This window comes from Lathyrus oleraceus, chromosome 6 (genome assembly GCF_024323335.1).
Source record: "Lathyrus oleraceus cultivar Zhongwan6 chromosome 6, CAAS_Psat_ZW6_1.0, whole genome shotgun sequence".
NCBI classification, from domain to species: domain Eukaryota; kingdom Viridiplantae; phylum Streptophyta; class Magnoliopsida; order Fabales; family Fabaceae; genus Lathyrus; species Lathyrus oleraceus.
In genome coordinates, this window is record NC_066584.1 from 245,726,831 (window position 1) to 245,739,153 (window position 12,323).

Here is a 12,323-nt window from a genome sequence, read left to right on the forward strand (position 1 = left end):
CAAAGAGCCAATTCCATCATATAAACCCTCAGATTGCTTTACAAACCCAACCGGGCAATTCAATTTCATTCGATCTCTCCAATCAGGTTTGCCCTATTTCCATTACTCTATGCTTTCAATTTGAATGCTCTGAATGTATGAGGTATTATCGTTAGGTTTTGCATGTGGGCACATGTTTTAGTATGTATGTCATGTTTTGATTTGTGGATCCTTGCCCATGACTTTGAATTTTGATACCCTTTTGATGCATGTGTTTAACAAGAGGTTTAGGCCTCCTACACTTGGTTGCTTTTTGTGAGCTCTTTTTGTGAATTTTAATGGCATGATTCATGTGGTTACATTTTGATTTGGGGCAACTCTTGATTGCGCCCCATCTTGTCACTCTAACCTGTTTGTTGAGTTTTTTGTGAGGGCTCACATGACTCCTGAAAGGATAGCTTGCTTGGCATCCCATTTTATTTGTGGGATACCACCTGGAGGTTTATTCCGATTACCTGTGCTGACTTTCTTTCTTTGGTGGTGTCAGCTTGAGAAATCTTTGGGTTTCTTTTGTCGTTAGTTGCTATTACTTCGGATCTTTATCCGTGTGGTACTTTTACATCTTTCTCGCATTTTACCGCTTTCTTAGCTGGAAGACCTCAATAGGAGGCAATGTTTTCTTTTGTTTGTTTACTTTTGTGCCCAAAGACCTCCATGCAGAGGCAATTGACGGATAAAAGGGATTAGTAATCAATCCCCCGTTATTCAGTGTGTCGTTCTTTATGCTCGCACTACGTGTTGATGCTTCAGAACAAAAGCCCAAGATCTTTTGTCCGGTCAGTCAGTGGAGAGGGTTCCACCTTTCTGAATCCCCACTTTTTGTCATAAGCTCACCCTGGCCAGGGTTAAGAGCTATGAGGTCTTATCCTCATTACCCTTTTGATCTACTCACCCTGACGTTCAATGTTAGTGGTTAAGAGCCCATTTGATTACCTATTCCATGGCTTGTTTGTCGAGGTTGATATGACCCCTCTTGACTAAAGCCTTACCCATGTATGTTTAAGCCCCCTTGTTGGCATTTTACTTTATGCATGTTTGTTTTGTATGGTGTGATCGTCTCCCCATAGGATTGCTAGGCTTCGTATAGTCTCTCGTTTGCATGTCAATTAAGGTAGCACTGTTCCTTCGTCTAGGACTTCCTTTTTTGCATGAGCATTCCTAAAACACAAACAAACTCATTGATTTTTCTTCTCCTAAGAACACGTTTACTCCTTCTACTACAGGCGAGTAAGTCTCCAAAGGTCGAGCATCCGGTAGATTGCGTAGTAACGTCTGTTGTACCCCAATTTTGTCCGGGCATATTTAAATTTTCGTAGAATTAATTTCATTTTTTAATTTAGCATCATATGCATAGCATGACATACATTGCATCATGAATAACACCTAAAATGTCAGTCAGAATGAATTTATTGAAAATACAGACCAATCAGTGGAATCATTTCTCGAGAATAGGCGAAATCAGCAGTAACTGTTTCAGTTATATCTTGACCCGCCTGAGCCTTTTAATTGGCGCAAAATTATTTCAGAATTTGAGGAAAAGACTATTTTTTTTATAAGTATGTTTTGTGCTGACAATTTTAGTGTGATTGGTTTAATTTTCCAAATAAAATTTGCACTTGATTTCTATTTTTTAATTGGTCAATAATCTTTAGTTTAGTTATTTAATTAAAAAATTAAAATTTGTTTAAATTAAATATTAGTTAGTTTTTTATGATTTGTTATTTAAATGAATAATAGTTATGGAAAATTTATATTTTTGCATTGGATTCCCTCCCCACATAAAAAACAAAAAAAAGAAAAATAAAATCTCTCTCTTCCCTCACGCGTACACCACACTCCATTCACTCATTTTCTCCAGTAGAAAAAACAAAAATCCTCACCCACCACTCACAGCTCACTCACAGCTCCCTCTACTCAAATTCCTCACAAAATCCTATCCTAACGTCTCTCTCCCTCACAAATCAGCTACACCACAAATACGCTCATTCTCTCTCAACTCCCACACAGAAAAATCCTCACAATCACTCTCTCTAAAAACTCTGAAAAATCTCACGCTCATTCTTCACCCTACTTCCTCATCCGAAAACCCTCCGCCTCCACTAAGTTCTTCAACCACCACCATCAAACCCTCTTCTTAAAACTCATCCTCCATCTCCACCATCAACAACCTCCAAACCCTGAATCTGTCAACAACTCAACGGCGCCGTCCGATCCACCCCTCCATCCACTCGTTTCCACTACCGTCGCCTTTCTTCCACCACCAACAAACACCTTCCAATTTCAATCTCCACTCGCTGTTAACACCCACAAACCCAGCGCTCACACAAAAACCCTCGCTGTTTCACTACGCGACCTCCATCATCCCTTCCGTCTCCACCATCAAACAACCCCTCCATCCACTTACTTCCGTCTCCACCGTCGCCTTCATATTCTTCGCAAAACCCATCGGCCCAAACCTCACAATTTCCTTCATCCTCACAAAACTCCTTCATCCGCCGTTAATCCCCACAACCATCGTCAAACCCCTCATTCGACCGACCCAAAATCTCACTTCACCACCGCCAACAACTCCAACGGCCTCCGGTTTTTCTTTGAGTTTTAAAGTTTCTTATCCTTCTTGATTGTTCGATGGCAGGTGAAGCAAGCTGGGCGGATTGTCAAAGTGCCGAAGACACGATGATTGGATAAAAGATCTCAAGCTGCTGCTGTTTTGATTTGGGCTCTATGGCAATTACTGAGATTACGGTAACTCCTCGGGTTAACTTTTCGGCAGTGGTTACAAACCTGTTTTCGTCATCTTTTCGATTCATTAGGTTCTGTTTGGGATTAGAATCATTGAATTTTATGTGTTTTTTTTTATGTTGAATTTGTGCTGATATCTGGTAAACGTATCTAACTGCGAGCAAGGTTTCACTTCTGTTTAGGTTTTGAATCAGTGTGCAGGGGTTGCCTGATTTGTATAATTTGTAATTAGCCTTTTGATCCTGTTTCGATATATGTTTGGTTTAGTTGCAATTTCTTTGATTTTCTTCAAATTCAGTTCTGGTATAAAAATTTGCTTCAAGTTAAGTTCTGGTGTAGCATTAAGATAGATTGGTTATTCATCAGTGTTATGTATTATTTGAACAAATTAGTCATGTTTTAAATTTTGGTGCAGAGTGTGGGCATAGCAGGTTTTTAGCTAAGCTGTCAAAGGTTTTACTTATTTCCATGGCTATCATTCTCTTCTTAAAAATTTGAGATTATGAGTGTTTATGAATGTTTTGCTATGTGATATGCTCACTATGATTAAGTTGAATCCGAATGATTCATACTCTTGATGCGATTTGATTCGGGATTCTAGTCGAATTTTGTTGTTTACTTTGATTCTTGTAAATAAACTTGTAAATATTAAATAATATCGAATTGATACTATTTACATTTGCCATGTAAATTAGATTTTCTAATTCGCGGATCCGGCAACATCATGTCGGTAGGCCGCCAAATTTTTCAATATATCAATGGAGTACTTTGACCTAGTTTTTGGAATTACGTATGACATTAATCATATTGTCCTTGCGTTCAAACCGGTCCCGAGCACATATTCATCTACACATACCGATTAAATCGATGCTAATACCCATTTTCTTTCTCTTTTGATTTAATTAATTGATTAAAATCTTTAATTAGTTTAATTTCTATTAATTAATTTTAATTAACTTAATTATTTGATTTAATTAAATAATTTTGATAATTAATTTTAATTAATTTAATTAACCGATTAAATCAAATTTTAATAAGTTAATTTTTCTAAGAAGAATTGGATTAATTTCTTCCACTCTCGCAAACTTCACATTATTTCAAACAAAGAAAAAACTATTTCATGTCATCATCATTTCGTAAACCATTTCCAATTTTATTCCAATTTCAATTCATCATCCAACACAAACCAATTTCAAAAAAAGCACAATCATACAATTCTCGATTTAAATATCGAGCCCATTTTTAAAACACCCTTGTAAGTCGATTGCTCTTCGCATCGCCATCAACCTCACATAGCTTACTCTTGGGCTTCCTTACAATGAAACCTACTTGGTTATTGATTAATCGAGTAGATGAAATAATACACTAAATTCATTTCATTCATAAACACGAATTCAAACATTCTTCCAAACCATTCAATTTCAAAAGAACTTTCTCTCTTAACATAAACTTGGGATGAAAAGGAGAATAGTAAGCTTCCGCTTCACTATCTCTCGACTATTCGAATAATTGGCGTACGCCATATTGCTCGGATTTTCGTCATTTAAATCAAACCCTTTCAATCAATACACTCCTCAAAACCTTATAATAATTAATCTTTGCATAAAAAGGAGAATAGTGAGCATCCGCTTCATTATCTTTCGATTATTCGAATAATTGGCGTACGCCATATTGCTCGGATTTTCGTCATTCAAATCAAAACCATAATCATACAATTTCAAATCATTTCTACAAATTCCAAATCCTTTAATTCCATATTTCAGATGAAAAGGAGAATAGTGAGCATCCGCTTCATTATCTCTCGATTATTCGAATAATTGGCGTACGCCATATTGCTCGAATCTTCGTCATCAAATCAAAACCACAATCGAATAAATCCAAACCTACCAATTCAAATACAAACCATTTTCGCAAACCATATGCAAACATCTCAAGACATATTTTTTTACAATTTAAACTTCGGATAATAAAAGAGGAGAGGCGTACGCCTCGCCCTCTCTCGATTATTTGAATAATTGGCGAACGCCATATTGCACAAATTATCGACTTCCGACTAAAATACTTTAAATAAACTTGGATAAAAGAATAAGTGGCGTATGCCTCATTATTCTTTGAATAAGCAAGTAGGAGGCGTACGCCTCACTACCGTGCGTATTCAACATCCACAAACAAACTTTCAAAATAATTCGAACGAAAAGGGACTAGAAGGCGGACGCCTTATTATTCCTCGAAAGAATTGGACGATTGGTGTACACCACATTGCTCAATCTTCCGTCGTTCTCCAAAAACACCTTAACAAATCAACCTAACTTCTCGCCCCCGAGCGATCGAAACCAATCAAACACCCAAACACATCAATTCAACTTGTCACCCCCGCGTGACCAAAACCCTTCAAAAAAACATTGTCAATCCTTTCTAATGCGCACAACAAACCAGTGCTAGAGCCTCCCCCGAGAGTAGACATGCCAGTGTTTAGCCGTTAGAACGCCGACCTACACAGTCGTTCATCAAAACAAAACACACCAAATATTCGTAGTAGCCCGAACTACGAATGCTCTGATTTCCTTATTGCACTATAAGGATACGTAGGCAGGAGATTGCTGTATCTTCGCGAGCACACTAATAAAAAACCTCTCATTTCCCCTTCCTGAGGTCTTCATCCATATCTATCATCAATTCTAATCATTCGAAGCAAGCAAGTAACAGTCAATTAACAGTCAAATAGAAAAATCAGACTAAAAGGTTCCCGTTGAGTACAACGGACGTAAGGGGTGCTAATACCTTCCCCTTGCGTAATCGACTCCCGAACCCGAATATGGTTGCGACGACCATTATTCTTATCTATAAAGGTTTTCTCGATATTTTCCTATTCCTTCATTGGAATGAATAAAGTTCGGTGGCGACTCTGTTTCGAACATTTTTTCCGCGTCCTATCGCGAGGGATCGCATTTTTGAGGTGCGACAGACTGGCGACTCTGTTGGGGACAATATTTTTTCCGCGTTCCATCGCGAGGGATCGCATTATCATCATTTTTGAGGTGCGACAGACTGGCGACTCTGCTGGGGACCCTGCTCCAAGCAAGAGAGAGTCTAGCCTAACTTAGTCTGATTTCGCTATGACTGTTGGAAGATGTTCTTATCTTTCATGCTTGTTTCTCTGTATTTTATTATGTTGCTTGTACGTAATTTGTCTTGATACTTTGATATGGCTTAATGTTTGGTGTGAGACAAGCTTCATACCCGAGCTTCGAGAAAAAACTTAGAACCCGGAGTTGTGTAGTATTGAACCGGGGGGTGTACACCTCATTGGGACAATACGAAGACTCCACCTAGAGTAGATCTGTTTGGAGTTTCCATCACAATATGGCTAGCCCATCATTGTGGGGAGGTTCTAAATACGACCCGTGACTCTAGGGACCTCGCCTTAAACCCAGGTTTTGTTTTTATGATTGGCGATTATGTAGTATTGAACCGAAGGGTCTACACCCTGTTCGAACAATACGAGAATCCCACTTAGATTAGATTATTTCAGAATTCCCATCACGATGTGGCTAGCCCACCATTGCGAGGAAGTTTTGAACTTGATCAGTGAGTCTAAGTTTCTTCCTTGAAAACATAACTTTAGAACCTACCTTTGGGGAATTTCTAATCAGAGAAACCTTTGCTTCTTCCAGCTATCCTGACGTACCCGACGTATGAATAATTTTGAGTCTGTATTCCTTTGCGAAAAACATGGCAAAATTTCATGCATTTGCATATCATAAGCATGCATTGCATATCATCTTCCAGAAACAAAAACTTACACAATACTCTACCTTTGTCCAATAACACTGACTACTCGACACCGGTACGAGACATGCCGCAATTACAAGATGACACTTGAGCAGTTGGAAGCAAACCAAGTTTCGATGAGAATAGACATTGACTCCATGCAGGCAAAGATGGATCGCTTGCTGGAAAACATGTTACTCTTAGCCTAGAAGGAGAAGGATGTTAAGACTAACTCCGAAGCCAGGAAAGTTGTTGCCGAGTTTGGATCGCCATCACTTCGCATCCTTGGAGTAACTAACCTTGATGGTAATCCCGCCCAGCCTAGAGGAGGACCGATCCCCATTCCTGTTCCCATGGACAACATGAACACCCATGAGCATTCTGCTACATCTGCTCGCCATGGATCCATGATGGGTGATGAAGATCCGTATGATGCTTTCTTCATGCCACCACCCGTCCAACCTGCTGCTGGAGATCTCCCAGACCCAGCTGTTGATAGACTCCATGCTCTGGAAGAGAAATTCAAGTCCTTGGAGGTTCACACTACTCCCGGTTTGGACGCCGTTGATATGTGCCTGGTGCCAAGTCTCGTGATTCCCCAGAAATTCAAAGTCCCGGACTTTGACAAATACAAAGGGATCAGCTGCCCGAGAACTCACCTCAGAGCTTACTGTCGCAAAATGGCTTCCCACATCAGTAATGATCAACTCCTGATTCATTACTTCCAAGATAGTCTCAGTGGGGCATCCTTGGAGTGGTACATGCAATTGGAGAGAGGTCAGGTCCAATCATGGAGAGATCTCGCTGAAGCATTCCTAAGGCATTATCAGTACAATACTGATCTAGCACCCAATCGCACACAACTGCAAGACATGACTCAACGAAACAACGAGTCATTTAAGGAATACGCTCAGCGGTGGAGAGAGCTAGCAGCTCGTGTTCAACCTCCTCTCCTTGACAAAGAACTGATTGACATGTTTATGGGAACTCTGCATACCCAATACATGGAGAAGATGGTAGGATCCAGTTTCCCAACTTTTGCTGAGGTTGTCTCCGTGGGAGAACGAATCGAGAGCCAGATCAAGAAGGGAAAGCTACCTTGTGCTGCTAATGCTTCAAGTGGGGTGAAGAAACCTTATCCCAATCTCCCAAAGAAGCCGGAAGGGCAGACCAATGCCATAATGGGAGGGGGAGGATATAGGACACACCCGTATGCTCCTATGCCTTACGATCAGGTTGCCGCTATCGTCCCGACACCATATCAGCCACCCTATCAACAACCGTATCAACAACAATATCAACAGCCATATCAACAGCCGGCTTACCAGCAGCCGCATCAGAATCAACAACAACGTGCTCCACAACCACGTCCACCTAATCAGCAGAGGGCAAGGAGGCCTGAAAGGCATTTCGATCCATTGCCAGTATCATATAGCAAGATCCTCCCCTACCTGCTAAAGGATGGATCGGTTGTTCTGAAGGAGATAACACCTGTAACTCCACCATATCCTCCAGTCTACGACGCCAATGCTCACTGTGAGTATCACATGGATGCTCCAGGGCATACAATAGAGAACTGTAAGGCTTTCAAGCACAAGGTTCAAGATTTGATTGACAGTAAAGCACTTACATTCACGCCAGTGAGGCCAAACGTCGCAACAAATCCCATGCCAGCGCATGCAGAGTCGAGGGAAGCTTGAAGATAAAGTTCCTCACCAACTCCCCAACAAAGAATCAAGAGATGAAGTCCTGTTCATTCGAATGAAGGCAATCATTATGCCATTTTTATCATTTTGCATTCTTGTAATTTGTTCTTGTTTGTTTAAGTACTGTATGCTTTGAACATTGTTATTTGTATTTGGTCTTATTAATGGGATGATTATGCATGCTTTGAATCAATCTTTCATATTCACTCATCTATCACATTTGCAAATCACAAACACATACTTTTCCACTTCACCTCCTTTATCACACTATTGTTAGTAAATGTTGGAAGGAGGATGACGAAAACGAAATACTCATAATTGCTGATTGAATGCTTTCGGATAAAATCCTGCTAATGATGTACAGGCATTGTTTCAAATCCCCAAACACTGGAGAGATAAGGAGTTAATCCCTAGTCAACCACTTCGAGCCTAGAAGTAGGAGTTTCTTTCAGATCTAAAAAAACCCTTACGCTTAACCAGGGGCAGGGTAGTGTTCAGTTGATTTGACTACGCATTCAAATTACAAGATGAAATATCCCATACAAGGATGAACCATATGACATTCTTCGCACACATCCTGAAGTGTCGAAGAAACCATACAAATCCAAACTTTATGTCTGTTATTCTTCAATGACCAATGACTTCGCAGTCACAATTGAAAAAAAAAAGTCAAAGAAAGAGCCCGCTAAGTCCAACACCCTAAAAGGAGACTTAGGCAAAAACGGGGGCAATCCCGATGGATTAAAGCTTCAAATAAAGCGGTCCATGCAAAAGTTAGGGATCAAAACAAAAATCGAAAGAGACAACATAAGTCTCCAACAAAACAAAACAAGATTCACTGACCACCATACCAAAATCAAAGGGTCACCTACATCCAAAAAACGAAATAAGGTGGCTGCCATTCCAAGAGACCTTGAATCACCATCTTTATCCTTACACAGGCAAAAGACGAATGTGTGTGAATTAACTGAACATAGGATTGAAGATCATCATGAAGAAAGGGTGGGTTAAAATAAACTTTGAGCCTTATATCCTTTTGTTTCAATAACCATGAACCAAGCCACGTTACAACCTTCAAAAGACCTAATTGAAGTAAGGTTTATTCTGAAAGCATACTACAACAAGGTTGAGTAAACTGACTCCTAGAGATTTGCTAATATTCTCTTCTCACTATATCACTTACACGCTAGCTAAATCAAGCACCACGATTGGACACAGGATCCACTCGTCACACACTACCACAACACTCCAAATGAATGATTGTTTTTCAAAACTTGCATAACTGTTGCATTAACATCACCATTTCTTGGATAATAATTCCTAATTGTCAATCAGTACTTGACATCGAGAAAATTCCAACAAAGAGCAATTCAAGAGGTACTTGATCGTCGGTGCTGACACGAATCAAGATCATCCTATGAATCAGGGGCATGGCATCATTTTGATTGTATTGACTTAAGAAGTAGTCGGTGTAAGACAAATCTCCAAGCATCGGTTGATCAGGGAGGAAAAACACTTCAATACTCAATTTGTCTGAAGCAAGTCCCCCAAAGGATAATCAGGGGCAAACCATTGCAAAGATTCAGGAGCTGGGAAAAACAGACTCAGACCACGTCATCGGATAACCACTCCTAAGGTTTCCTTTCAAGGAGAATTCCTTTGAACACCCTATAATTAGGGGCAAGACGAGTTGCAAGGGGCAAGTTCCCTTCATATCTTCAAGCCAGTCAAGCAGATTGCGTCAGACACTAGTGATTGCTTGAATTCACAAGTGTCGAAAGTTCATACCAATACAATATCATACCTTGACAAGAATCCTTAGGGAACGTCAAGGGCACAATCATCATGCGTTGATCACGTCGCTATGCTCAGTCACAGGCTGGCCAGACATCTCAGAAGAAGAAATCGAGATCTTCTCAAAGACAAATACATAATATATCAGCAAGAGATCAAACTTGGGGCACCAAGAGTCTCCGCATCTATTGCGTGTTCATCACATCATCAACTACCGAGTGTCGGGAAGTCAGATCCTTTCACCAATCAACAGTCCAATCCACATTGACAATTACCAAAAAAGCCAAAGCCCACCTTGGTGGCACCTTCACAAAAACAAATACAACCAACACTGGTTTCCAAAAATACATCGCCTTTGAAAAGGGGGGCCAATCCCAATCAAACCAATCATTCTTTGCATTCAAACATGCATCTCATGCATCACATGCACCACCTCATACATGACGCATACATATCATTCATGTACATAACACGAATCAAAATCCAAGGTTTAGTCGTAGGCATCCAGGCCAACCCTCAGTTGAGTCATTGTTTTTCTCTGAGTAGGTTCCTACCCTGCTATCGGGCGTTCCCCATTGAGTTACATCTTTCAATCGTTTGTTGATAAGATGTTATCCTCAGCTAAGTCAAACAATGTTTCTCCAAACATTTACCTTGTTTCGCGTTGAGTGTCCCTCAACAAGTCGTTTCCTATAACCTTTTGTTGACAAAAACTACACCTCCCCAGAGAATATTTGTTATGCAACCTTTTGTTGATGGATACCCCAAGCAAGTCTTACCCAGCAATGTTCCCATACTACCCAACAAATCAGGTTTACTGAACTTTGACAGTAGCCTTATTTTTCCAATATTTTTCTCACTATCATCCTTTTGGTGAAAGTCCATTGAGGAATAATATTAATCATCACCCTGTTTACAATAACCGTTATCCTTTTGGTAAAGGTAAATCCTTGACATTTGTGATCTTACTGTCATCCTTTTGGTGTCTGAGATCCTTGAAGTTTTGGTTCAACCTTCATCCTTTTGGTGAATGATGACCTTTGCAATTGTTACAGCCTACCGTCATCCTTTTGGTGTCGGCGATCCTTATGGTGATAAGCAATCCTTGTCATTTTGGTTCAATCATCATCCTTTTGGTGATGACGTCCAGTTCAATCTAAATATCATCCTTTTGGTGATAGAGACTATGGAGTTCAGTTTAAGCTATCATCCTTTTGGTGATGGTGACATTTGGAAAGTCCAACCCCACTGTCATCCTTTTGGTGTCAGCAGTATTTGAAGTCATTATAACTTATTATCATCCTTTTGGTGGTAACGAGTTTCAAAGTTATAATCCCACCTTCATCCTTTTGGTGATGGTGATTGTGGATTCATTATCATCCTTTTGGGGATAACGAGTTCTGTTGTTTGTAGTACCTTCATCCTTTTGGTGATGGTGACTATTGACTTATTATCATCCTTTTGGTGATAACAAGTTTTGTTGATTGGTCTTACCTTCATCCTTTTGGTGACGGTGACCATTTGAGTTATGGGCTCATTATCATCCTTTTGGTGATAACGAGTTTTGTTTTGATCTTACCCTCATCCTTTTGGTGATGGCGATCATTGAGTCTGTTTCAGCTTATTATCATCCTTTTGGTGATAACAAGTTTTGAAGTTATGTCCTTATTATCATCCTTTTGGTGATAACAAGTTCTGTTTGTTTGATCTTACTGTCATCCTTTTGGTGTTAGTGATATTTAAGGTTATTGACTTATTATCATCCTTTTGGTGGTAACAAGTTTTGTCGTTTGACAATACCTTCATCCTTTTGGTGATGGTGATTGTCGACTTATTATCATCCTTTTGGTGATAACAAGTTTGTGTCTTATTCCTACCTTCATCCTTTTGGTGATGGTGATCAATTGCGTTGTGTGACTTATTATCGTCCTTTTGGCGATAACAAGTTGTGTCTTTTAATTATACCTTCATCCTTTTGGTGATGGTGATTGTTGACTTATTATCATCCTTTTGGTGATAACAAGGTTTTTGTTTTGATCTTAATATCATCCTTTTGGTGATGGTGATCAATTGCGTGTGTGCTTATTATCATCCTTTTGGTGGTAACAAGTTTTGTCGTTTGACAATACCTTCATCCTTTTAGTGATGGTGATTGTTGACTTATTATCATCCTTTTGGTGATAACAAGTTTGTCTTGATCTTACCTTCATCCTTTTGGTGATGGTGATCAATTGCGTTGTGTGACTTATTATCGTCCTTTTGGCGATAACA